This window comes from Lathyrus oleraceus, chromosome 1 (assembly GCF_024323335.1).
Source record: "Lathyrus oleraceus cultivar Zhongwan6 chromosome 1, CAAS_Psat_ZW6_1.0, whole genome shotgun sequence".
Classification (NCBI taxonomy): domain Eukaryota; kingdom Viridiplantae; phylum Streptophyta; class Magnoliopsida; order Fabales; family Fabaceae; genus Lathyrus; species Lathyrus oleraceus.
Window position 1 is genome coordinate 90,594,169 of NC_066579.1, and position 27,501 is coordinate 90,621,669.

At 37.4% G+C, this 27,501-nt stretch overlaps 1 pseudogene; it reads left to right on the plus strand.

The window, feature by feature from the left end:
* Positions 1-3,071: 3,071 nt before the first annotated feature.
* Positions 3,072-27,501, plus strand: part of LOC127093143 (protein FAR1-RELATED SEQUENCE 11-like) — a 105,300-nt pseudogene continuing 80,870 nt past the window's right edge.

Sequence of the window (27,501 nt, forward strand, 5' to 3'; positions counted from 1 at the left end):
ATTAATCCAGTATATATATTACTCATAATATTCATACTTATATGAAAAGTTGATAACTCTTTATCCTTGATTTGTGAGATGTTATCATCAGTCTATCCATATAATATAGTCTCAATTCTTTAATGTTATCCTACTTCACAATAAAGTTTAACTATAAGTACTTTAAGAATATTGTTCTTATGTTTAATTGGATCTCATGATTAAATCACACTTAATGTTCCATTAAATTGACTATCTATTCTAGGGACTATTATTTTTCATAAAACTAATGTAACAAAGAAATATCTTATCATTATTAATAATAGATAATTTGATATAAATGCCAAGTTCAATATAAAACTATTGGCCTGTAGGGCTTACACCGTCACTATTAAACTATGAAATGCATGAAATAAAGAAAAGTAAAAGAGATAATATGAGATATTGGATCAAACTCTAGTATGGTCGAAGGGTAGCATTTTGGTTCGACAATTTGATAGGACATTAGCATGTCGTCAAAGTCTATTCACATGTTATAGTCAGAGTATGCTAGGATTGTTAGCATGTAAAATTGGTTATGTTTGTTATGCTCAATTGTTTAAGTTAGCTTGTTCTCTAAGTTAACTTGTGTAATGTGCATGTGTGTAAAAGCTCATTAGTTTAGTATGTTAGTTTTCTTATAAATAGCATACTAGTCTCTCATCATTGCATAATGCAAATCCTAATTAGGGTGAGAGAGGCTATTTGCTACTCTGTGACACTTGCAATATTGTTTCAAAGAGAAAGTAAAGAATAGAATTTTACAACCAATCTCATTGTGTTTTTATTATTTTTCTTTGTTTCTACCCTTGTGGGTTTCTTACCGATCAAGAAACCAATTATACTTTGTAATTTCGGCATCGTTTTCATAACAAATTGGTATGGTGAGCATGGAGAAGATGTCGTCAACAAAGTATGATATTGAAAAGTTCATCGGAGTGAACCATTTTGGTTTATGGCACTTGAAGATGAAATCCCTATTGGTTCAGCAGAGTTGTTTAGAAGCGTTGAAGGGAGTCGCAACCATGGACGATGCGTTAAAGGATAAAGAAAAATTGACTATGGTAGAGAAATCCCACATCACCATCTTATTGAGCCTTGGTGATAATGTTCTTTGACAGGTTTCAAAGGAGACGATGATATCGGGTCTTTGGGAGAAACTCGAAAGTTTGTACATATCCAAATCATTGGTCAATCGCCTCTACCTGAAGGAACCTCTATAGTCATTCAAGATGAGTGAAGAAAACGTTTTGGATGAGTAGTTGGATATGTTCAATAAGCTGATTCTTGATCTTGAAAATATTGATGTAAAGATCGAGGATGAAGATCAAACGTTTTTACTATTGTGTGCTTTGACTAAAACACATGCTCACTTCAAAGAAACTCTATTTTATGGAAGATAGTCTCTAACCTTTGAAGAATTTCAATCAACCTTGTACTCTAAGGATTTGAACAAACGAAAGGAGCATATGCCATCTTCGATTGGTGATGGTTTGTCGGTTAAGGCGAAATTCACAAAGAGAGATGGCAAGTTTGACAAGAAGAAGGGTAAAATTGGCAGAACTCTTATAGTGGTGATGCATCTGGTATTCGATGTTATCACTGTAAGAAGGGGGGTCATACAATAAAAGTATGCCCTGAATGCCTGAAAGATCATAGAGGTATGGATAATGGCAACACAACCATTGTTCAAGATGATTTTGACTCATCTGATATTCTTATGGTTTCAAGCGGCGACTCAAGTGAATAGTGGATTATGGATTCAGGTTGCACTTGGCACATGAATCCAAACAAAGACTGGTTCGAGGAACTATGTGATCAAGATGGTTGATCTATATTTCTTACAAACAATAAAGCTTGCAAGATTGCAAATGTTGGATCTGTGAGATTCAAGCTCCATGATGTGTCAATAATGTTGTTAACTAGAATCAGGTATGTACCTGATTTAAAGAGAAATTTGATTTCTCTTGATGAATTCAGCAAGAAAGGATGTTTTCCAAGGATATAAAAGTATTCTAAAAGTCATGAAGGGGTCGAAGGAAGTGTTAAGAGGCGTGAAAAAACAAGGCTTGTATACCCTTGAGGCTGAAGTTGTCAGTGGTTCTGCAAATGTTGCATCCATGAAACCTTTATCGAAGACAGGAACTTGGCATATGAGATTAGGCCATATTAGTGAAAGGGGTATGGTCGAATTGGGGAAACAAAATCTACTTGGTGGAGACAAAGTCAAAAAGTTGAAGTTTTGTGAACCCCGTGTACTTGGAAAATCTTGTAGAGTGAAGTTCAATAAAGACAAACAAAGAACACATGGATCCCTTGATTACATCCATGCTGATCTTTGGGGGCCTGCGAGGTGTCTATCACTTTAAGGAGCAAGGTATTTTCTATCCATAATTGATGATTATTCTAGAAAGTTATGGGTATTCATCTAGAAGACTAAGGATGAAACTTTTGAGAACTTCAAAAGTTTGAAGACTCTGATCAAAAATCAGACTGGCAAGAAGGTCTAGAGGTTGAGAACTGATAATAGTCTTGAATTTTTCAATGAGGCGTTCGACCATTTTTATGCAACCTCTAGTATTGCAAGGCACCGAACTACTGCATGTACTCCCCAATAAAATGGTTTGGCTGAAAGGTTTAATCGAACCATTTTATAAAGAGTTAGATACATGTTTGCTGGTGTTGGGTTAAAGAATATATTTTGGCCAGAGGCTATTTCGACAACAACATATTTGATAAACAGATGTCCTTCGACTGCGTTAGATATGAAGACACCTGAAGAAATTTGGTCGGGACATCCACCGGATCTCGACAAACTTAGAGTATTTGGATGCATAGCATATTCTCACGTTAGGCAGGACAAGGTCGAACCTAGAGCTCTGAGATGCATGTTCATGGGATACCCTGAAGGAGCCAGAGCTTATAGGCTATAGTGCCTAGAGATAGATCACAAGAGGTGTATCATTAGTCGATATATAGTTTTCAATGAAGTTGAGATGAATTTCAAGAAAACTGACGACATTAGTCGAAGTACATAGATATCTAAAGAAGAGATGGAACAAGAAGAGATTCCTGTTGAGGTGAAGCATGTCGATGCTGAATTGCGTATCCCAGATCAAGTTGAAGAAGAAGCACAAAATGCTAAAGTAATTGAGGAAGATGAGGAAACTGTCGATGACTACCTGTTGGCAAGAGATAAGCCGAGAAGAGTCATCAAGCTACCTCAAAGACTTGGGTATGTCGACTCTGATTATGCAGGTTGTATGGATTCCAGAAAATCTATTTCTGGATATGTGCTCACTATGTTTGGCACAACAATTAGTTAGAAACCAACACTTCAGAAGGTTGTTGCCTTATCAACCACTGAAGCCGAATATATTTCCCTCATTGAAGTTGTGAAAGAAACATCGTGGCTTGAAGGTTTGGCTAGGGAGCTGCAACTTCAAGGTCGAGTTATCACTGTGAAATGTGATAGTCAAAGTGCTATACACTTGGCTAAAAATTCGTCCTAGTATGGTTGAAGGGTAGCTTCTTGGTTCGACAATTCGACATGACCTTAGCATGTCGTCGAAGTTTGTTCACATGCTATAGTCGAAGTATGCTAGGATTGTTAGCAAGTCGAATTGAGCCTGCTTGTTATGCCCATTTGTTTAAGTTAGCTTGTTGTCTAAGTTAACTTGTTTAATGGGCTGTAGCAGGAAATTCATGATATTCAAGCTATTGACAAGCTAGAGATCAAATAACAAGAGTCACCACTGCGCTGTTATTGTTTCCAAAGGGAAAGGGAAAAAGTACGAACAAAACCCAAAAGTAAGAAGTTTTAAAATCAAAACTAATAAAAAGTCAGATATCACAAGTAAGGGGGTTGGTTACACAGAGGGAAGGTGTTAGCACCCAAAGTGTCCTAGGTACTCCTAGGGAGCCCTTTTTGTGTGCGTATATATTTTGTACAAAGTGATGTTTACAAACAAATAGAATAGGGGGGATGAGAAAATAATTCATTAATTATATTTTTGTGTTTGACAATACCTTCGATCTTGTGCCTACGTACCAACATAAAAATGAGGGATCAAAACCTCGTAGTTCGTGATACCAATTTCAATGTGGATGCATTGTTTTTAACAAAAATTTAGTTTGAAAGGCACAAAGGCCTAAAATGGTTTGAATGAGTTAGTTCTTTTTGGCTTTTTGAAAGTTTAAGTCAAGTAAAGTTAAGTTTATTTACAAGTTTGATTTAAGAAAAAAAGTTTGAAAATGCAATGGCATAAGGCCAAAGTTTAAGTCAAGTATAGTTAAGTTTATTTGCAAAAGTGGTCAAAGTTTTAGAACAAAAATAGTTCACACAAAGAAGATTTTGAAAAATGGAGGGATAGATTTTAAAATTAAATAAATGGGGAGAAGATGAAGTAATTATCCTATGTACAAAATTAAAAGTCTAGAGTTGAAAAGATCTGACCAAGTGGGCAGCAATCCAATAGACAAGTATGTCAATAGAAACCCAGAATTCCCTTGGACTTTTAGAATCAAGTAACACACAAATGCACAATTATATTATCTTGAAGAGCAAGGCATCAAATAAAGATGGCCACATCCAAGCATATCCATTCCATGATCTTCTTCAAAATAGCCCATGTAACAGAAGAATTCCACAAGTCACAGGTTCAAAATAACAGCTTCACAATGATCATGTTGTAGATGAACTTAGAGATGTCTTCACAAATGTATCAGATGAATTTCAAATTGCAAGCACTTGGTTTCTCAGCAAGTTGGCATTGGCCAAGTCCTTTAGCTTAGGAAGGTTGCCTAGATTCTAAGTCCATTTGTCCAAGATCAAGCCAACAGTCCACTCAAAAGTTTTTTTAGGGTTTTTGTTATTATTATGTACATTAATGGTCAAAGACCACACAAACAAGCAATGTATACACAAACAAAATATATCACACAATATGGTCCAAATGGACAAAGGGAAAATTGAATTAACATAAACAATTAGAATGATATGAACAATGGCAAATGAAATAGAGTGCTAAAAGTAAATTGCATTAAAATAAAAGCTTGAAATTAAAAGTTAGTATTGTTTTGCTTTTGCTTTTAATTTCAAGACAATCTTTGGAGAACACTCAACCCACTTATCACAAGCATGAATCCTTGAACCAAAACATCTTCCAAAGGAAGGAAAGAAGGCCAAGTTTCCACACAATACCATGAAAGAGGGGAGACTTACAATCTCACTAACTAGAATGCTTATGCCTTTTATGTCACAAATTTAGCGCTATGTTAAGCAATCGTAATTGGACTTATGTAGAAGTCACAACTATTTGAGGTCGGACAATAGAATTTTGGTGTTAATGCATGTTAGAGACATAGTATAATGAACTATGCTCATGAAACATACCACACACAAAAAGAATATGCAAAAGGTGTGGCCTAATCTCATCCATACTCATGTCAATTTTTCAATCAACTAGCATTAGGACTTTGAGATGTCATAGGCCAAATGGAATGAATGAATGAAGAAGAGGAATGAGATGAAGAGGGAGGGGAATGGATCAAAACACAAATTGGTCAAAGGAGGACTTTTACGAAATTAATATCATCCATTCATTTTGGGAGATGGAATGTACATTCCATCAATCCCCTAAATCCAATGATATTAATTTGACAAAGTCAAATCAACCTTGACCAAGGCCCAACAACAAGTGTTAAACATAAACAAGTCATCACAATTGGTCAACAAATTTATTTGGCATTTATTCAAATTAAAAATACTAAAATAGTGCATTTAAATTAAATATGGTTTGTCCAATTCCTAAAATCTCATCAAAACACCAAAGAAACGGCCATGAGATTTATCATAGGTCAAGCAAGGTCAAAGGACCTTGGAGAAAAAATTTCATAATTTTTGGACATTTAAAAATATTTTTAAACAATTAAAAACAAAGCAAGATCAATTAATTCATGAAAAATATTAAAATGATCCAAAAAATAATTTTAATTCAGAATATGAAAGAGAAAAATATTTGAATTTTTTTTGTGAAAATCCAATATTTTTTGGATCAATATTGAATTTAATATGAATTATTGAAAATAGTGCAATTAAAATGAAAATTAAAATATCAGAAAAAAACGTGGACCACTTGATCTCCCTCATTAATTGAGGTGGCAGATCAAGTGGCTAGAAACGCGCGTTCCATCGTGCACCTGAGTCAGCGCGCCACAACATTGGTATTTAAAAAGAACGCACGAGTTTAAAACAACTTACATGGATCCTATGGCTGTGAGACATGCCAGCGCATGACTGGAGCTATAGCTCCGGTCTTCTTCTCCGGTGGACCTCACCGGACTGGTCCACCATCAACCATCACCAAAATTAAAAACAAGGGCATGATTTCAAAGTAAAAATGGCACTGAGCTCGAATCTGGCCTCAATTCACTCTAACTCCAAGTATATTGAGAGATACATGGAGTTGAAATTTGAGGTACATGAACTGAGTTGCTTCGATTTGACCTCAAAGCAACTCAATCTTTTTGCCTACATTGGTAGGACTTCAGACAACCAAAGAATCAATAGAATGGAGCAAGAATTTGAGATAATCTAAGAGATCAAAATTTCTGGAAAATACCTTCAATGGAGGTCTGGATTCAATTGATCTTGATCTTGCTTGTGCTTTGTTGAAAGAGTATATCTTTGGCAAATATTTTTGTATCGTATCCACAGAGATTAGGTGATATTACCGCCGTTCGATAATTCAAATGTTTTAAGTTTAGAAAGTAACAGGTTTGTTTTGTTTGGAAAAATATCTTGTTAATCAATTTTTAACATAAACTATTAAGTGGTTTTAGACAAATATAAAAGCTTGGCAAGATTGGAGTTCACTATTTCAAATATCTATGATTCCCTATGATACATAATTAGATTCAAGATTATTGATGATGTTCAAATATCCTCTCAAAGTCATTTATGTCTAAATGATATCGTGATAATTACTATATTGATCCTTAGACGATCTCTCCACCTAACTATCAATATAGTAACCTTGAATGTTCAATATCCAAGAATAGTAATGAATAAATCTATCTCTACAACTTATTCATTACTTGAAAATCTGTTTTATGTCTAAACTCGAGTAATCTCTCTCGACAACTACTCAAATCTGGTTTTCAAAGTAAAGCAAAAACAGTTCCAATACATCAACAATCTTTATCTCATATATAAATCAAAGTGAATACATAGATAGATGAGAATAGCTACTACCTCCAATCTTGACAAAAGGGAGTTTAGCTCCTCATCACCATTGTTACAAAGCAGAAAGATTTAGAAGAAAACTCTGGTTTTTCTCTATTACAAAAGCTCCACAGCACAATGTGTGAATCAATGGAATAATGTCTCAATACCCTAGGTTAAACTATTTTGTCTCTACCAAAAAGGTTGATATTTCCCCATTTGGACATTGTCATCAGCAGCAGAAAAGCACTTTCCAGGCAGACATCAAAATGGCAATTACTTTTTCTGCACAGCAGCACATTTGACCCTTGGTCAGCTTGCTGGATCCGCAGCCTTCGCGGCGCGAAGGGAGTTCGCGGCGCGAACTGTAGCTTTCCCAGCTTCCTTGTTTGGCAAGCTTCCTCCAAAATGCCATGTTGAAACCAAGGTCTTGCTTATCCAAAATTCTACACAACTAACAAAAAATGTGAAATAACTATTCAAAACAAAATAAATTAAACCTAATTGCATTTATACAAATTAATGAAGAAAAAAGTGTGTAATTACATCAAAACTTGGTAAAAGGGACCAATAAAAAGGTATAAAAAGTAGTACAAATTGGTCCCTAACAACTCTCCCCAACTTAGCATTTTGTTTGTCCCTAAACAAAAGTTTCCACCCTCACAACCAAGATCATGACACAAAAGATTTAAACAAGCATTTATCAAGGACATTCAAATGGTTCAAAAGTGTTTGGCCTCTTCTCAATTCACCTCTCTCAATTCTAGACAAACATGAATAAGGGAAATGGTAAAGTGCAAAAATCATTCCAAGTATCTCAAAGCTATACATGTCAAAATTGAATCAAGCTTACGCACACATCAATGTTGATGAATAACATGAAGGGTTACTTTCACTCATCCAAGCAGTTAAATCAACAACAAATCGAATCATGCGGCTATCACAACAAGTACCAAATCATGTGAAAAATGAGAATCAAGAGGTCTTTCAAAGGTTGTAATTTGGCTTAGGTTGCAAGAAAGGATATGATTAAGAGAATTCAAAAAGGTTGCCTATCCTAAGGGAGCATTCCCAAAGATTCAACTCTACCAATTTCCTTTTCCTTGGTTCCTATCTTTTCTTTTCAAATCCACACAACCATGAGCATATAAATTTATTTTTTTTTTTTTTTTTTTTTTTTTTATATGCTCTATGGTTTCAAGGGTGATTTCTTTTTCTTGTTTCTTTTCATATTCTTACCCTTCCAAAGAAACTCACTATTCCAAGTTCCCTATCAACTCTTCACTTTACTCTCCCCAACTTTAGATTCCACAACCGATTTATTCAATAATGCTCCCTACTTAAGAGTAAGCAAAAGGCAAAATTTTTGCAAACAACTCGGTTTGAGGTTTCAACTGATACGAAAGAAATTAGGATTCATTTATTCCACAATTTTCAATTGATTTTACAATGATCAATCAAATGAATCCTAACAAGCTCAAAGGGGGTTAACTAAGGATTACTCCTCACAAGGTTCGTTGATTTAAGCTTTTGGTCAAGTGGTTTTTCTCACAAAAATTGCCTCTATCATTTTCAAAAATTTCACACAACATTAGATTGATGCATGATTTAGCATGATAAGAATGAGTCAAAATAATGCTCGGTTTCCCGCTTTTTTTAGTGCACAATGGAAAGTTTCCTCACAAATGGTTAAGTCCTATTTTGATTCAAAACTGACATATACTTCAATGAATTTATGAAATGGAATTTGCACACAACATCAACCTACTCATGTTAAGTCTAGAAAGCGATAAAGTGTACCTTGAAATTGCCGACACTAATTCTTATCATCACCACTCGAAGTATCCTATGCTTCTTTCTTTGCGAACAACTCTTGGTTGCTTTAGGCTTGACTTAAGCGTAAGAACAATTAACTAGAGCTGTTGGTAAACCAATTTGATTAAAAACACACTTAAATTTCACAAAGTACTCATGCAATTAAAAAAAAACTAAAGAAAAATTAAAGTGCTAAGATAAAGTCACGGTGAACTAGAGCCACCAAAAAGTACATTACAAAATTCCCAAAACAAAAACAGAATTAGTCAAACGAAATTCAAACAAACAATTCTCTTCAAAACTCCACAAATTCAATTCTCTTCCTCTTCATCACCACCTACACCTCCGAGAACATCTTCCATCTCCTCATTTGGGTCAGCACTACCTCCTGCACCCCCCATAAAATTTGGCCTGCCCACAGGCCAATTAGCATAAGCTGCATAGTCAGCTTGCGATGGAAAAGTACGGGCCTCTGGTGCCAGAAACGTGTTCTGGAACTGCTGCTGCATGGCATCAAAAAGAAATGATTGAGACCTCCTGGAGGCCTCAAAGTTCTCACAGCAGTAGTTGGCAAAAGCCATCTGATCAAAACCTGGGGTACTCTGAGGTTGAGGTTGAGGACGGGACCTGGCTCGGGACCGAGAGGAAGAAGTACCAGATGCATCAGTCTTCTCATTCGGGTTCTGCAGAAACCTGTTCAAATAAGCGTCACTGATCACACTGGTGATCGAGTAGTGCACTTCCTCAGGAATGTGAACATTGGCCCTACAGCACAATCCCATGATGAGTCCTGGATAAGCTAGCACACCAGCTTTGCCCCCGAAATTTGTTCCACTTAACACAATCTTTCTCATCTCGCATGAAATGAGGGCTGCAACATCCACCGTCTTCCCGATCATGATGCAGTACAAGAGACACCCGACATCCATAGGAATTGTGGTAGTGTGGCTTCTTGGTCTGATATTGGTTAACAGTAGCACCAAAAAAGCTCTAGCGTCCAAATTGAAATTCTCCCTCTTCCATAATTTCGGATGCCCTTGGTCGTTCACTTCATAAGATTTTCCTCTGAGACAAAGGGTGGCATTGACTGCTTCTAGGTTCCATCTGTCAGCTGCTACCATGGTATTGTACTCACAACTCTCCCCCTCTCCAAGAGTTAAGGGATGACCTAGATAAGAATTAATGTCATCCCTTCCAAATGACACAATCTTTCCCCTTACCCTGGACTGGTGAATGAAGGTCGTACCTTCCTCACGATGCATCGCATTCGCGTAGAATTCTCGGACAAGGTCGTAGTTGATTGCGGCTTCCGGCTCACACAACTTCATCCATTTTCTTTGCTCGAAAACCTCAACCACTCTGTGATACACTCCAGTTGGAGCCAGGCGGATAAACCTTTCCGGTAGAATAGTCCTCTTGACAAGACTCTCAAAGCGCGCTTCGTGCTCCTCACTGATGAACCTTCGGGGCGCACGGGCCTGAGGAGGTGCTGTGGTCTTAGTTCTCTTAGACATCTGCAATCAAAACCAGCACAACCACAAAACACAAATAACAGCATTAGTCAAAAAACAAAAAGAAAATGGTTGCTGGAATTCACAGTTCACGGCGCGAAGGGAGGTTCGCGGCGCGAACCCTGCGATTTCAGGAAATCCCCAATTGCTTCCTAGGGTTTCTCCAAAGAGGGATTTAACATACCCAAACAGTCAAAATGCACAACCCTAACCTAATCCTATTCTATTTCACACAAGCATAGCAATTCCAAACAGCATTCACAGAAAAATACATCTCTAACCAACCCTAAATTGAAAAACCCCAAAAAGGGATTGGAAAAGAGGAAAAGAAGATTACATACCTTTAGAATCTCTACACTTGCAGAAAGAAGAAGATTGGAAGAGTGAAATACTGAAAAACGTTGAGAAATGGTGGAATTTGGGGGTTGGGATGAAAGCGCGGCAAAAGGGTTTGAAAAGAGGAAGTTTGAAATGAAACTGAATTGACCTAAACAGTATTTAAATGAATTCTGTCACGCAAAGTTCGCGGCGCGAACTGGGGGTCGCGGCGCGAACTGCAGAAAACAGAACCAATTAAAATTTTTTCATTCAGTTCGCGGCGCGAACAGGGGGTCGCGGCGCGAACTGTAAAAAACAGAAAGCACTCAAATTTATTCAATCAGTTCGCGGCGCGAACAGGAGGTCGCGGCGCGAACTGCAAAAAACAGAACTTCAAAAATTTTTTAAAACTTCAATCAGAGCTAAGAATCACACAACAGAGAAATTTAAATTGCACACAAACAACGTTGGGTTGCCTCCCAACCAGCGCTTTGTTTAACGTCGTTAAGAGCTCGACGGTACCTCAATTAACTTGATCCAGATAATGAAAGGACACACACATCACGGGTTATGTCACCGCTATGATAGACCTTCAGTCTTTGCCCATTGACAGTCCAGCTTTCTTGCGACTTTGGGTCCTCTATCACAATGGCACCATAATTCCGTACTTCTTTGACAACAAATGGTCCAGACCATTTGGACTTCAATTTACCCGGAAACAACTTTAACCTTGAATTAAAAAGCAATACCATCTGGCCAACATGAAACTCTTTTGGGCGGACCTTCCCATCATGGTAGGCTTTTGTCTTCTCCTTGTACAACTTATTGGAATGATATGCATTGTTCCTTAGTTCCTCCAACTCATGGAGTTGACCTTTCCTTCTCTCTCCAGCTAGAGTGGAGTCGAAGTTCAAGAACTTAAGAGCCCATAATGCTCTATGCTCCATTTCAACTGGAAGATGACAAGTCTTCCCATACACCAGTTGAAACGGAGTCAGCCCAATAGGTGCTTTGTAAGCAGTGCGATATGCCCACAAAGCCTCATCAAGTTTTAAGGACCAATCCTTTCTTGAGTTTGAAACAGTCTTCTCAAGTATCCGTTTGATTTCCCGGTTTGAAACCTCAGTTTGACCGTTCGCTTGTGGGTGGTAGGGAGTGGTCACTTTATGCTTTACACCATAATGTTGCAAAACTTTTTCTAATGGTGTATTGCAGAAGTGTGAGCCTCCATCACTCACCAACACTCGAGGCACACCAAAACGTGAAAATATGTTCTTCTTTAAAAATTTGATCACGGTTTTGGCATCGGCCTTGGGTGAGGCACTTGCTTCCACCCACTTCGAAACATAATCGACAGCAACTAAAATGTACTCATTAGAGAAAGAAGAGGGGAATGGGCCAACGAAATCAATACCCCAACAGTCAAAAACTTCTACTTCTAGCATGTTGGTTAGAGGCATTTCATCCCGTTTTCCTATTCCGCCACTCCGTTGGCATGCATCACAACTCTTCGCATGTTCGTGCGCATCTTTGAATAAAGATGGCCAATAAAAACCCGATTGGAGTACTTTAGTGGCTGTTCTCAAACCACTATAGTGACCTCCATACGGAGAGTTGTGACAGTGCCACAGAATGTCTCTTGATTCCTCTATTGTTACACACCTTCTCAAAATATTGTCTGCCCCTACTTTAAAAAGGTAAGGGTCATCCCAGACATAGTATTTTGCATCAGCTAAAAATTTCCTTCTTTGATTGCAAGTGAGGTCTTCCGGTGTTAAACTAGTTGCTTTGTAGTTAGCAAAATCAGCAAACCAAGGCCTCACTTGAATCGCATAGAGTTTTTCATCTGGAAATTCTTCTCTCACCTCTTCTTCTTTGTTTGTAATTTCCACATTGACCAATCGAGACAAATGATCTGCTACCAAGTTCTCGGACCCTTTTTTATCCCGAATTTCTAGATCAAACTCTTGTAATAAAAGGATCCAACGAATAAGCCTTTGTTTTGAATCCGGCTTGGTAAGCAGATATTTTATTGCAGAATGGTCAGTGTAGATTACAACTCTTGAACCAATCAAATAAGCTCTAAATTTTTCCAATGCATACACTATGGCTAGCAATTCTTTTTCAGTTGTTGCGTAATTAACTTGGGCGTCATTCAACACCTTACTGGCATAGTGTATGGCATGGAAAACTTTATCGCTTCTTTGTCCTAACACCGCACCCACTGCATAATCGCTAGCATCACACATGAGTTCAAAGTCAAGTTTCCAGTTTGGTGCTACGATTATTGGTGCGGTGATCAACTTTTGTTTCAAATCTAAGAAGGCTTTAAGACATGACTCATCAAAAAGAAAAGGCGTACCTTTGTTGAGTAAATTACTCAATGGCTTTGCGATCTTTGAGAAGTCTTGTATGAATCTCCGGTAGAACCCGGCATGTCCTAGAAAGCTTCTTATTCCTTTGATGTTGGTTGGAGGTGGCAGCTTTTCAATAATTTCCACCTTGGCCTTGTCCACCTCTAGCCCTTCAGAAGAAATCTTGTGACCAAGCACTATACCCTCAGTTACCATAAAATTGCATTTTTCCCAGTTGAGCACTAGGTTGGTCTCCACGCATCTCTCTAGAACTACATCAAGATGCTTCAAGCACACTTCAAAAGATGATCCATAAACAGAAAAATCGTCCATGAACACCTCGATGCATTCTTCTATCAGGTCTGAAAAGATAGCTTGCATACACCGTTGAAACGTGGCCGGTGCGTTACATAATCCAAAAGGCATTCTTCGGTAAGCAAAAATGCCGAAGGGACATGTAAAAGCTGTTTTCTCATGGTCTGCCGGATTTACTGAAATTTGATTATACCCCGAATATCCGTCCAAGAAACAGTAGAAGTTTTTGCCGGCGAGCCGCTCCAACATTTGATCCATGAAAGGTAGTGGGAAATGATCCTTCCTTGTGGCTTGGTTCAACCTTCTATAGTCGATGCACATCCTCCACCCTGTCACTGTTCTCGTCGGAATCAACTCGTTTTTATCGTTTTTAATCACCGTCATTCCGCCTTTCTTGGGTACCACCTGTACCGGACTAACCCATGCACTATCGGATATGGGGTAAATCATTCCGGCTTCTAAAAGTTTGACAACTTCTTTACGAACCACCTCTTTCATTGATGGATTCAAACGCCTCTGAGGTTGCGCAACCGGTTTGAAGTTCTCCTCCATCATTATCTTGTGCATGCAATATGCTGGACTAATACCTTTCAAATCGGATAAAACCCAACCTATCGCACCTTGGTTCTTTTTCAAAACTTGAATCAACTTATCTTCCTCTTGCGTGGACAATGTGTTGCTTATAATCACCGGTTTGGTGCAATCATCTCCAAGAAACACATACTTCAAATGTGACGGAAGCATCTTCAATTCTAACTTTTGCTCTTCAATTTCCTTCTTTGCATCCAAATCTTCCACTAATTCTTCTTGATAGGCCAGCTCACCACAAGATTCTAACTCGTGCAACATCGCTTCGATCTCTCGTTCCTCGTTGTCAGTTAGCACATTGTATGCTCCGATAAGGGATCTTTCCAAAGGATTAGAAATATGGATTTGACTCACGACCTCCACTACTTCCTCTTCACTTGCATCAATTCGAAAAGAATCATGCTTGTCAGTTGGATGTTTCATTGCTTCGAAAAGGTTAAAAGTCACCTCTTCATCTTGTACTCTAACCTTCATTAACCCATCATCTATGTCGATCATCATCCGAGCGGTCTTCATAAAAGGTCTTCCAAGGATTAGGGGTACATCGCGGTCTTCATCCATCTCTACTATTTCAAAATCCACAGGAAACAAAAATTTATCCACTTTTACGAGCATGTCTTGAGCAATTCCGTATGGTGAGGTTGTAGACTTGTCTGCTAATTGTAGGGTCATTCTTGTTGATTTAATCTCCACATTCCCAATCGTTTGACAATAGAAAGGGGGATTAAATTTATACTAGAGCCCAAATCTATCAAACCATTCCCAACGTATGTGCTTCCAATGGTTACCGGTAGAACAACCCGTCCTGGGTCGGATTCCTTCCGAGGTAAAGTCTTCTGGATGATTGCGCTACACCGTGCATCAAGAATGATGGTCTCATCTTCCACATGTCGCCTTTTCTTGGTAAGAATGTCTTTCATAAATTTAGCATATCGTGGCATTTGTTCTAGTGCATCAGAAAATGGAATGTTGATTTGGAGTTGCTTGAAAATGTCCATGAATCGTGCATAGTGCCTAGCATTGTCTTTCCTTGATGGAGCATGTGGGTAGGGTAGATGTTGAGTTGGGATGACATTCACTCCCTTCTCAGATTTCTTCTTTTTCTTCGATTCAGCATCTTTTTTCTCCTCACAATCAGTCTGTATAGCAGTGGGCAGAACCTGCTCTTTTCGCGGCGCGAAGGTGGTTCGCGGCGCGAACTGAGCATTTCCAGAATCATTTTTTCTCTCACCAACTATATCTGTTTCTTCCAGAATCCCATCAGTGGTGTTCTCTTCTACAATTTCTTCACCTTTTTCACTTACCAACGCTTTACCGCTCCTTGTGACAACTGCTTTGCAATGCTCCTTTGGATTTGGTTGAGTGTTAGCAGAAAAAGAAGGCCCTGCATTTTGTTCCGACAGCTGCTTCGCGAGTTGGCCTACTTGATTTTCCAGATTTTTAATTGCCGCCTCATTACTTTTCTGATTTGCCATAGAAGCTTGCATGAACTGTTGAAGAGTGTCTTCTAGCTTGGAATTTCCTCCTTGCGACTGCTGACCTTGAGAATTTGGTTGTTGGTAAGGGCTTTGCTGTTGATAATTCTGGTTGTTGAACCTTGACGGTTGGTACCCTTGATTGTTTCTCGGTTGATAACCTTGATTGTTAGGCTGTTGTCTTTGATATCCCTGGTTTTGGTTGTTCACATAACTGACTTCTTCTTGGGGTGGGGGACAAAACCAGTAGGATGATCCCCTTGACACAACTCACAACATGCTACTTGATGCTGAACTTGAAAACCTTGAATCTCTTTTATTTGCTGTGGAAGCTTGGCCATTTGTTGAGTAAGAAGCTCCACTTGCTGAGAGAGTAGCTTATTCTGTGCAAGGATGGCATCATTGGTATTCAACTCTAAAACTCCGGGCTTACGTTGTGAAGGGCTACGATCATGTTGACCTTGATGATCATTACGGGCCATCCGTTCAATAATGACTTTAGCCTCCTCCGCAGTTTTTGATATAAGCGAACCACCCGCGGTGGCGTCCAGAAGTGTCTTATGGGTTGATTGGAGACCATTCAAAAAGATGTGAATTTGAGTAAGCTCATCAAAACCATGTCCCTTACACTTCCTCAACATTGATTTGAATCTCTCCCAAGCTTCATTTAGAGATTCGTTTCCTCCTTGAGTAAATACAGCTATAGCCGTCTTGGCTTCCATGAATCGGGATTGAGGGAAGTATCTTTCTAAGAATTTTTCTTCTAATAGATTCCAATCCGTCATCACTCTCGATTCTTGATCAAGGTACCACTCCTTTGCTTTTCCCACTAATGAGTGTGGGAACATCCTCTTGAATAACGTCTCTTCACCCGCCTCATCTATTCCCGTAGAGCCCGCAATCTCATAGAATTTGATGAGATGGGTATACGGATCTTCGTGATCCATTCCGGTGAATGGAGTTGCATAGAGAAGTTGGAGGATTCCGGTCTTCATCTCCGTATTTCTTCCTCCACGGGCAAATTGAGCGTTCCTTCTAGGACTATTAGCGGACATTTCGGTACGATTATCCTCCGTCATGTTTCCTTCACAAGCTTCTACAACCACTTCTTCGATTGGAACAAGTGCGGAAGTAGATGCTTCTTCTCTCCGGTTCCTCTCTTCGGCTAGTTTCCTTCTTCTTCGTGTTTTGCTATTGAGCTTCCGAAGTGTTCTTTCAATTTCAGGATCGAATTGAAGTTGCTCCTCGGTTACTTTTCCTCGCATGCACTAGAATCTACAAAACTAACAAACCAAGTGAAACAAAAGAGGGATAACAATAAAAGTAACAAACTTAAAACAATGAATTATTGCAATGCTTGTAATATCGACACCAATCCCCGGCAACGGCGCCAATTTGTTGAAAGAGTATATCTTTGGCAAATATTTTTGTATCGTATCCACAGAGATTAGGTGATATTACCGCCGTTCGATAATTCAAATGTTTTAAGTTTAGAAAGTAACAGGTTTGTTTTGTTTGGAAAAATATCTTGTTAATCAATTTTTAACATAAACTATTAAGTGGTTTTAGACAAATATAAAAGCTTGGCAAGATTGGAGTTCACTATTTCAAATATCTATGATTCCCTATGATACATAATTAGATTCAAGATTATTGATGATGTTCAAATATCCTCTCAAAGTCATTTATGTCTAAATGATATCGTGATAATTACTATATTGATCCTTAGACGATCTCTCCACCTAACTATCAATATAGTAACCTTGAATGTTCAATATCCAAGAATAGTAATGAATAAATCTATCTCTACAACTTATTCATTACTTGAAAATCTGTTTTATGTCTAAACTCGAGTAATCTCTCTCGACAACTACTCAAATCTGGTTTTCAAAGTAAAGCAAAAACAGTTCCAATACATCAACAATCTTTATCTCATATATAAATCAAAGTGAATACATAGATAGATGAGAATAGCTACTACCTCCAATCTTGACAAAAGGGAGTTTAGCTCCTCATCACCATTGTTACAAAGCAGAAAGATTTAGAAGAAAACTCTGGTTTTTCTCTATTACAAAAGCTCCACAGCACAATGTGTGAATCAATGGAATAATGTCTCAATACCCTAGGTTAAACTATTTTGTCTCTACCAAAAAGGTTGATATTTCCCCATTTGGACATTGTCATCAGCAGCAGAAAAGCACTTTCCAGGCAGACATCAAAATGGCAATTACTTTTTCTGCACAGCAGCACATTTGACCCTTGGTCAGCTTGCTGGATCCGCAGCCTTCGCGGCGCGAAGGGAGTTCGCGGCGCGAACTGTAGCTTTCCCAGCTTCCTTGTTTGGCAAGCTTCCTCCAAAATGCCATGTTGAAACCAAGGTCTTGCTTATCCAAAATTCTACACAACTAACAAAAAATGTGAAATAACTATTCAAAACAAAATAAATTAAACCTAATTGCATTTATACAAATTAATGAAGAAAAAAGTGTGTAATTACATCAAAACTTGGTAAAAGGGACCAATAAAAAGGTATAAAAAGTAGTACAAATTGGTCCCTAACATGCTTGATCTTGCTCCACTTGCTTGCAGAAGAAAGGATTGGATGCTTACAAGGCTGTGGATTCCTGGAGATTTGAATTTAAAAACAGTGGAAATTCAACCTCAAATTCAAAAGAATTTCTCAGGTTTATCCTTTGCAAAGTGAGGGTTTGAGATGGGGGATCAAAGCTGGCGCGAATGTGTGTGAAATTCTGAGCATATGAGGCTCTATTTATAGCTGAAACCATTGATATTTGCACACTTGAAATCACTTTCCAAATTTGGTCATTGATGATGCATGGGTGCATGGGCACGCATAAGCCCATAAAATCATTTCAATAAGTCCATAAAATGAATGTTAGATAGTTTGAATTCAGCTTGGATTGCAAGGCAAGTGTGCATTTGAATTTGAAGTTGGATCATTGCCAAGTGATGTCACCACGTTCATGCCATGCACAACCTATGCATTCCTTGTCGAAAATTAATGAATTTGAGCTCTTTGAAAAGGTGAGATCAAGAGGAACAACTTTCATGTTCAACACTTTTTCATTTGGAGCTTGGAACTTGGAGAAATTTGAGGTGGAAGTTTGGAAATTTTTGACATATCAAAATTTTTCTAAGTGTCAAGTCATATGTCTCAATATTCCACCTTGCTTAACTTTTTTTATGAGATTCAAATGAGAAAAGTGTCTTTATCAGAGTTGTAGCTATCTCAAAGACATTCAAAATGGTAACCAATTTCATGTAATTTGGATTTAAAATGATAGAGTTATTCATTTTTGAAGTTTGGAAAAACCACTTGATCAATGGTATAGGTCAAAAGTGACCTATAATGTAACCTCATATCACATGCTCAAAAAAGTTGAATTAGCTCCCACTCCAAACATAAAAGTTGAAGTAGACACATTGAATGTGACTGTGCAACTTGGAAATTTTTTATCTCATAAAATTTGAGCAAGTTATGGCCTTGGGAAGTTGACTTTCAAATTAGGGTTTAGACAAAATGACCTATAATGTTTCAGCATAGAAAATGATTTTCCAAGCAAAACAAGCTCTATTTATAAAATTTAAAGTTGTTTGGAATGTCATTTAGAGTAAGTTTTATCTTTGAATCATTTTCATATGGTGAAAATTGTAGGAGATAGGGTCTAGGGAGGCCCAGTTTTGATCAGATGAATCCATCTGGCCAACCACCATCAACCAACTTGCTAACTTCCAATTCTTTTGACTTTATTGGCTCATGGTAGATCATATATGCATAAGATGATTAACTTTGAAGTGTCCCTTGAGAAATTTGATCAATTGGTGAGATAGCTTATTGGAGAAGTTACTCAAGATACCCAGTCAAACTAGGGTTTCCAAGGCAAATCACCCTCAAACTCTTGAAGAAAACTTGATCAATATAACATGTAGTAATCATTGGGACTCTTATATGATGCTTATAACCATTATTGGATCAATTCTTGGTTGTGCTCTTTGTTCATGAGGGTCTTAAACCCTAGATGTGAACTTGATGAATCAATGGAATCATGCCCTTCCTACAAAATAGTTAGACAAATGCAAAGACATATTTTTGGTATTTTAGTTAGTGAAATGATAAAATACAAGTATGATACAATCACGAAGTACTTGGTGATCTCTCCCAAAACAAACCCAATGAAAGAGGGGTGAGGAGGATGCCAAGATATGATCCCAATGCTAATGCTTATGATGGAATTACATGAGGGATATTAGGGTCAAAATTGGGGTCTTACAGCTGCCCCTATTTAAGGACATTCTAACTGAGGAGGCGAAGGTTAAAATCTTCATGTCGACTCGGTAGAATGGGCTTAAATAACAACATATAGAAACAAGTTTTGGTCCCTAAGAGACCTCATGATGCATATGACGTGAATGCAAAAGTTAATACTCTGTGGGGAAATATTTCCACAAAGGAAAAAGAAATCAGAGAGACCAAAAATCTACAAGAGCACAATGCATTCTGTACGAAAAACTCACTGGGGAGACAGAGACTCTAGGGAAAAAGGAGTTATGCATAGGCCAGGCTACGACTTAAAAGTACTGGGGAACTCGAGGGATTCCATGCAAACATGGAAAAGACTCATCCAGGGAAATAACAACATTTGCAGGGGATACGAGTAAGTCAGGATAAAACTGAAATACTCGACTCATGCAGGAAAAGCGATTTCACTAAGGAAATGCGCACTCAACTCAACTGGGGAAGATAAACTTCAACACAGGAGGAGCATAAATCTATTATCTACTACCTGTTACTGGATAAGGAGATAATAAAGATCTAGAAAAGAGAACATCCTTCATCGGTTAGGATGAATATATCAAGGATGACTCGCTGAGGATTCTAGGAGGGAATATTCATTACCGATTACTGGGTAAGAATAGCCTTGCTGGGAAAAACTGCAGAAAAGATAGGATTTACAACTACCAGTTACTGGGCAGAAGACCAAGGGTGAGAGTATTCATCATCGGTTAGGATGAACATATCAAGGATAAACTCAACAGGGAAGAAAATCCGTCACCGGTTAAGATGAACATATCAAGGATAGACTTTCCTGAAAATGCCAAGGAGGATATTCGTCATCGGTTAGGATGAACATATCAAGGATATACCAACTGAACAAAAAAGGGTAGGAATTACATCTATCAAAAGCTGGATAGAAAACCGTCGGAGAGAAAATCCGTCACCGGTTAGGATGAACATATCAAGGATTAACTCTGCGAGGGGACAAAGTAGGATTTACAACTACCGGTTACTGGGTAGAAAACCAATCAAAGAGAAAATCCGTCACCGGTTATGATGAACATATCAAGGATAGACTCTGAAAAGGGGATAAAGTGGGATTTACAACTACCTTACTGGGTAGAAAACCAAACAAAGAGAAGACCCATCATCAGTTAGGATGAACGGATCAAGGATCGACTTTGATGAGAAGCAAAAATAGGGATTATATCTATCAGTTACTGGATAGAATACCATAGAAGAGAAAATCCGTCACCGGTTAGGATGAACATATCAAGGATAGACTCCGCACAACTACCAGTTACTAGGTAGAAAACCACAAGGAGAAGAAAACCCGTCATCGGTTAAGATGAACATATCAAGGATTAACTCTATGAGGAACAAAATAGGGTTTACAACTACCTTTTTACTGGGTAGAATACCAAAAATGAGAATATTCATCACTGGTTAAAGTGAACATATCAAGGATAGACTCAGGAAGAGGAATGAAAGATATCTGTCACCGGTTAGGATGAACATATCAAGGATATACTTCCTAGGGACTCTACTGAGGAGAAAAAAGGGTACTTTTTCCGGGTGTTGGGCAAGAAGTAACAAACTACAAACTAAGAATAATATTACCAGTGTAAGACCCTAATTTTGACCCTAAGATCTCTCATGGAATCATATCATTGCTCAGTGCATTGCCTCAAGGATCATAGCATGTTTGGCTCCTTAACCCTAGGGTTAGGACTTGTGTGACTGGTTTGAGATCACCAAGAATGCTTGTATTGTATATTATGGCTTTTCTTATTTTTATTACTAACCAAAATCACAAAAATATGTCACTAACTCTTTTTGTTTTGAAGCTCAAGTGATCATATGTTCCCATGCTCCTAGGAGACTCCTAAGCCCAATGCAATGGCTAGATAAAGATGAGAAAAAGCATGACAATGGTCCACAAATCTCCTAGTCATCATATATATCTCCCAAGTATCTCAATTTTCCAATTTGATCAAGATAACCCAAAGGGCTTAAGGATTGTTTCCCAGGGAAATCCTAATTCAACTGTGCTTTGACTATGCCTTGCCCATGAAGCAACCTCAAATTATGATCAAATTTAATCAAGGTAAGTTATTTCATTCATTATTTTATGAATATGTGAGATTATTTGAGGATCCTCAATCATTCATTCATCAAGATTGGAAGTTTGGCCTTGAAAAGTTGACCATTCAAATCATCTAACTAAGCTGAGCACCATTGAGATATAACTTTTTATGTGTTTGTCAAATGAAGATTACCCCAATAGAAACAAATTTCTTAAGAGCCATATGAACAACTTTCATGTTCATCAAAAATCCATTTGAATCTTGGAAGGTCATCTTTCATTTCAATACATTATAGGTCATTTTGACTGAAACCCTAATTTTGGGTCAACCTACCAAGGGCACAACTTACTTATTTTTTATGATTTTAAAGTGATACCAAATGAATTGGAAATCTTGAGATGTCTACTTCAAATGTTATGTTGGACAAAATATCATAATCCTAAAATAAATACATGTGATAATACAAAACATTATAGGTCACATTGGACCTAATCCATTGAATTTGAAAAAGTACCCAACTTCAAATTCCCATAACTTTCTCATTAAAAATCCAAATGATTCAAACTTTGAGTCTAAATTGATCATCTTAAAAAAGATATACAACTTTGATGTTGGAGGTTTTTCCATTTGAAGCTTGCATCATGAAAACAGAGGGGTTTGAATAGGCTTACTTTTGGTGAAAATTTTCAAAGGTAACTTAAACATGTTTTGTACTTGGTTTTTCACATCCAGTTTTCATTAATTTCCAAATTCCAAATGAATTTTTTCCCAACATGACTTTTGTTCCTTATTTCAAGGGCTTTCCAACCATTACTCACATTACTTTTTTGGACTTACCATTGGTGAGTTTCAAATAGCTCTTCATTTATGTTCATTTTGGCATTTCATGATGAAACTTAATGTGCAAGCTAGTTCCACTTCATGTACACGTCCAAATCCATTCAAAATAACTCAGCATGGTTTTGCACCCATCATTGGGCCTCACATGCGCCTGTACAGGCCCATGCATGTCCATTTTCAAATGCCATGCACACGAGGGAAGCATGATGCACAACCAATTTCAGCTATAAATAAGCACTCCTTCTCATTTATTCATCAACCTTTTGGAGATCTGAAATGCTGCAGCATTGAAACCATAGCCATACCAAAGGAATTTTCCAGAAATTTTTCTCACTTTCAAGCTTGAAATTCAACATCATTAGTTGATTTTCAAAGGTCAAATCCTTAGCCTATCATCTCCACTGCATCCCTAGAGCAAAGAGGAGCCAAGATCTTGAAGGTTTCGTGGCTTGAAGAGCTTCAATTCAGAGGTAGAACTTCAAACTTTTTGGATCTAGAACATGCAATTCAATGTGATATCCTTGTGTTTGTGTGGTTCTCTGAAGTCCTCACACTTGAGGCAAACCAATGGTGGTTTCAATTTTCCATTTCGTGCACTTTCAGTTTGAACACCATGATCTTCCAATTCACATTTCTCTCAATATAGGAAGAGTGAGGAAGATCCATGGATACATTGGTGATCTACATCACACGAGCTTCAATTTGATGTCCTTTTTCCATTTTTGTTAAACTTCTTTCTCTGCAACTGGTGGCCGGATTCTGTTGGCTCACCGGAGAAGGCAGTGGTTTCCACCACAACCATTGACGTGTCTTACTTCCTGACCCTTGGATCTGAATGCCACGTTCTAATCTCATTCATCCATTATGTTTATTTTATTTAATTCAAAGTGTTGCGCGTTTGACATGGTTACACCGTGTTCCTCATGATCTAGATCGTTTCTCCGTGCCACGTCAATTAATGAATCTGATCCTGTGGCGCTGGTTTTTTCTATTATTTTTATTTTCTTGTATTTTCAGTTAATTCCTTTTATTTTCAAAAATTCATAAAAAATGTATTTGAAGTCATAAAAATATGAGACCAACTCCAAAAAAATTCTTAAAAAATCTAGTTTCATATTTTGATTTTTAATTATTTTTGTGACTTCATTTAATATTTTTTGTGAATTATTTGGTTTTTATTAGTTTTATTTCATTTAAAAATACTTTCTGATATTTGAAAAATCCAAAAATATTTTCCTAGCATTTATGGATCATGATAAGTCAATGAAAAATAGTCTCATCAATTTCTTATTTGATTTGAGATTTATTTGAGATTTTAATCCATTTTATGTTATTTTTAATATTTTTTAATTGTTTTTAATTGCTTTCTGATTTCAAAAATTGTTAAGAAAATTAGTCAAAGCTTGTTTGACCATGTTAGGTCTATGAGAATTTAATTGGACTTGTTTAAGTTGATTTGAATTGAATTTGAGGTTTGACCTTATTTTTTTATTTTTATTTTCATTTTATTTTAATTCAAAAAAATATCAAAAAAATTTTGTTGACTTGTTGACTTGTATTCTTCATTTATTTTCTGTTTGGTGTTGGTTGATGTTATCTTGGTTCACATTTGACCAATTGGAATTGATTGATGTATTCTTTTCCCCTCCCTTTCATCTTCATCCCATTCTTTCCATCAATGGCCAATGAGTTAAGTTCTTATGGTTGGTCTTGACAAATGAGAGGTTTAACCTTCTTTGATCCAAACCAAACTCAACTTGATCCATGATCAAGTGAGTTGTTTTGTGTCCAAGATAGGTTGCTTCTTGGTCAAGCAAATAACCTAAAGACAATACAAGGCCCTTCCCCTTTTGCTTTGGCATGACAAGTTTATGGAGCTTGGCTTACTAGTCATGATCTCTAACTTTTGTTCTTTGCCTATATTTTTATTGACCGGCCTCAGATAGGTGTGAGTACTACATTAGTCCACTTACGATTGCTTAAAATAGCTCTACATTGTCTTATGACAAGCTAACATAACTCCACTAATTACTAACTTTAATTTGAGCATTTAATTTCTTGCCATTTACTTTTAATGCCATTTATTTCTTGCTCATTATTCATATTGCTTTTCATTTTGCTCACTTGAACACATATTTTATGTTTATGTCATTTTTCTTTTGCTCATTTGAGCCCATTATTGTATATAAATATATTGCCATCTTGTGTTTGTTTTTGTGTTTGCTTTGTGTGAACCTAATGCAAAAGGAGAAAGGACTTAGAATTAGGACCTACCTATGCTTAAAGGAGTTCAAGAGCAACTAGGCCTCATGCTTTTAGAATGCTAAATCTGTTGAAGAGCAACTAGGCCTCATGCCTTTAGAATGCTAAAATCCAAAGTTGACTTCAAAGGACTTTCTCATCCAAACTTATTCTTTGTCCATTCCCCTTATATGTGTTGTGAACTTTTTGATGTTTTCTCTTATGTGATAGGGATCCTACCTTGAGATTATGAAAAGAGGACCATTGTCATGAGTAGCCAAGTTAAGAGACAAGCCAAATGGAGATCCTAGGAGCTTGATTTCAAATTGTTTGATTGCTTGATTGTGTGCTAAGTCCAAAAGAAAGGAGCATCTTGAATCATCTTTATGATTTCAAGAAAAGGAACTCCAAGGGTTTATCTTTTCTCTCTTATCGTTGTATGCTTTAGGACTAGCCCTTCTCTTCTTCTCTCCACTTTAACCCAAGCCAAAATCATTTTCTAAACTTTGACTTTGTTTCCAATTAGAAACCTAGGCCTTATGCCTTTGACTTTTTCAAAACTATTTTCATCAATACTCATTGTGAATAAATCTTAATCCAACTTTGACTTCATTTGGTAAATAAATCTAATTTGTAAATATAACTCATTTCAAGTTGTTTTGTGGTTCCAATGGCCACTTGTTAAAACCTTTTCAAAAACATTAGTCATAGGTTTGAGTTATCATAGTGGTTGATGTAAATCTCACCTCATCCTTAGTGATTGGATTATAAGTCTTCCATGCTTATTGTAGGGTTAACCCCTCACTAGTATGTTGAAGCCTTCCTCACGTGGTGGATTGTTGGTTTAGGTTGAGTTTTCTCCCTTTGATAACAAAAGACCTTAACGCTTTTGGTCAAATCAATTCACCAATCTTTGAGATTTTTACCCCGAAATATGAGGTTTTGATCCTACCTTTGTGATGGTACGTAGGCAATGGGTTCATCCATTCAAACAACAAAATTTGTAAATATAATTTGTTCTCTTCTCATCCCTCCAATCCTTTGTACAAATCTTTTCACAAATACCAACCTACAACACATATTTGCAAAAAAGGGTTCCCTTAAAGTACTAAGGATGTTTTGGGTGCGTAAAACCTTCCCATTTCATAACCAACCCCCTTACCCAGATCTCTGGCATTTTTATTAGTTTTTTATTTGAAAAACTTCTTACCTTGGCTTTTGTTCGCTTTTTAGCCTTTCCTTTGGACAAATAAAAGTGCGGTGGCGACTCGAATTGTATGTTGACTTTTGGTTTAGTCAATAAACCTAAAGGTAACGAAAACGCCGCTACAACCAGTTACTGGGTAATAGACTCTTAGGGGACCAAAGCATCTATCTAGGTAAGAGCTAGAAAGAAACAATCAATCAAGACTCAACCCAATAAGGACATAACTCAAGGGGTGTAATTCCATCCAGAAAATCTACTGGAGAGGAAACTGAAATAACAATCATCCACGAGGAAACAACTTAGTGGGGAAATAGAGAAAGGTTAAAGTCTTTCTGCTTAAGGGGTTGACACTCTACAATTGAAGGAGGACAGACACCATATTTGGGTATGGGGATAAAATACCGCCATAACAGAGAATAAGAATCTCAAACAAATATGAAGATGCAGGATATGCAAATTATGAAATTATACGAATGTATATGTATATGTATATGTATATGTATATGTATATATGATGATTATGCTGACAAAACAATCATAAAGGATACAAAGGTGTCGCAAAGAATTTGAACCACCGGTACAATCCTCGGTCAATCCACAAAACATGGAGACAACTGTTGGAAAACAGAGAGATCAACATCCCAAAGGCTCAAACTTGACTGGGGAAGGAGGAGATCTGCTGAGGATAGAACATCCAATCTGTAGGGAATTTTAGGTCAACACCATAAAAATGGGAGACAACCCTACAGAGAACAATCATAACAAAAGCTGCTAGAAACCAGGAGGAAACTCTGACTAGGAGCAAGTTGAATAGCGATTGGTGGGGACACCAAAGCAATCCAATGGGGAAGATCAAACATCTCTGAAGATCAACCTTGCTGAGGAAATACGAACTTCGCTAGGGAAGGCAGAAACTCTGTCGGGGAAAACAACACACCGCAGGGTATCTGAATCAACCAAATCAGTCGGGGACAAAGAAATTCCACTGAGGATCAAACACTCCACCGAGGAACTGAATCAACACTAATGTATAGGGATACCCGAAGGGTTAACTTCTTGGGGAACCTCTGATGCTTCACACTTAAGGACTTGCTATCCATTGAAATGCTGTTGATATTCCTTTTACTTGCTTTGGAAAAATTCTTGCTTTTATATATTAAAGAAAACTTGATTTTGATTTAAAAATTTAATTTCAAAATGATCATAATCA